Consider the following 2039-nt stretch of genomic DNA (forward strand, 5'->3'; position numbering starts at 1 on the left):
CATAAGAAGGTATATCAGGTTGCAAGTGACACAAAACTAATTCATGTGGTTTAGGTAAAATCAATTTTTGGCCCAATTAATTAATAGCCCACATGAATAAAAAGTTTAGGGAAAGGAATTCTAATTTCAGTGATAACTTGGTATAGCGTTTCAAGCAAAGTCCAAAGAACTTAATTTCTTTCTCCAACTTCAGCCTCACTTTCTCGATATTGGTGCAAGACTTTGCAAAGCTTCAGCTTTATGTGCTTCCAGGTTCAAATCCCCTGGAAAGCCTATCCGTTTCTCAGCTGACCACGCAAATTCTTTTTGTACATTGACTCTTACTCAATTATATGCACATCCCTGAACCAATCACTATTGCTAGGGGAATGCAAAGCTTCAATTAGCCAGGCCCGATCTACATTATTGATACTTAGCACATATATTGAGCATGAACAAGAAATGTTTTCCCCAAACAAGACTTGGGAAAGGGGCTAAGAGAAATGTAAAGGATATAGATGCCAAGCTGTAAAAGAGCCAGTGTACGCTATACAGTAGAAATTACTCCAAAATGTTAGATCACACTGGAAATACAAGTTACTCATGAAAAAAAAAATCTAAATTTGTAAAATTCATGAGAACAAACTGAAGTCTTTAGGAAAAAAGAAATAACAATATGTGTCATCCTCAATACTTGTTATATTAATTGGAATTTTAGATTTGGGCTGTTTCATATAACATTAAACATTATCATCATAAAAAATAATCACATTGACCCAATCCAAATAGATTTTACAGAGAGATAATCTTATGAAAAGACTAAAATAATTGATGTGAAACTATATTTTCTTTGTTGGAAAAGATATTTTTCAAACTATTAGTGCAAAATTGTGAATTTACTGCATTTTATTTTTACATCAAAAAAGGTAAAAGTGGCTCTGGCCCTATCTGATCTTGTCATTTATACTAAAGCTGAGAAGTTTAGAAGCTTTTACCATTCAAAACTCTATCAACAATTTAATGAAACTAATTCTATTGGAGAGTCAGAAGCTCGAAAACTTTCAAAACTTTCAGGTAAATTCTTATGATTTCAATAGATGAAGTGTTTAAACATGTTATATTCACTGCTAAGGTGTCCAGATTGGTCAATGATATAAAAAGTACATTCTCATAAGATTTTCAACATATTTAACATAATTTAAAAAAAAGTTACATTAAATTTTATTTCACAGAACTTAACCAATAGTTAACTTCTTTAAATTATGAAATTTTGATTGAGAATATCTAGTGTGGATACTTTGTGGGTGGGGTTGTAGTAAGTAGTTTATATGGGAAAGCAGAGAGTGACGAGGCTGCAGAGGAAGGCCGAGCTAACTTGCAAGTAACTTGAACTTTTTCTTGAAACCAAAAGTGAGCAGGAGAAGATTGATATCTCCGGAGTCACATGTTCCCTGTGTGTTTCTGAAAGATGCCTTTGCTAGCAGCTTAAGGGTGAGACTGCCTGGGGGGAAGAGATGAGCCAGGGTCAACTTTGTGGACTCAGTAGGCATCTAAGAGGCAGAATTAAATAGACCTGGAGGCTCTCTGTCTCAGGTGAAGGAGAGGGAAGAAATGGCACCCAGGCCAGAATGCCAGATGGCTGTGCAGTGTGTACTGTCACTGCACACCTGTAGAGGTATGTTTGTCTCTGCATCTTCTTTTATCTATCTTCTGATTCTCAATCTGAGGTGGGTTATTCTGTTTGGTAGAGCCCAAGATGCAACAAAGCCCAGGAAAGAGAATGGGAAGCAACCCTACTTTCTTTTCAGACTTATATGGCAGGGACTATCCCCTACTTTAAATAGGGATGGGCAATTAACAGTCAAGTGACTTTGCAACTCCTTCTGAGAAATTGCAATCTACCATCTTATATAGAAACACTATGGCAGAAAATTCAGTACCTGAAACTGACTTGAGAAAAAATTGTTGACTCTTCGGAAATGTGGATTCTGATATATTTGTTGGTTAGCCTCATTAGGCTGGCCACCGGTACCCAAGGGTTTTGAGATATTTATTAGCTC

At 36.0% G+C, this 2039-nt stretch overlaps 1 protein-coding gene across 1 annotated transcript in view; it reads left to right on the forward strand.

Annotated features, from left to right (window-relative positions):
• Window positions 1–2039, forward strand: part of PLCZ1 (phospholipase C zeta 1) — a 39237-nt gene that overhangs the window by 24647 nt on the left and 12551 nt on the right. The gene's annotated exons all lie outside the window — the stretch shown is intronic.

The sequence above is a fragment of the Pteropus vampyrus genome, unplaced genomic scaffold (assembly GCF_000151845.1).
Source record: "Pteropus vampyrus isolate Shadow unplaced genomic scaffold, Pvam_2.0 Scaffold216, whole genome shotgun sequence".
NCBI lineage: Eukaryota > Metazoa > Chordata > Mammalia > Chiroptera > Pteropodidae > Pteropus > Pteropus vampyrus.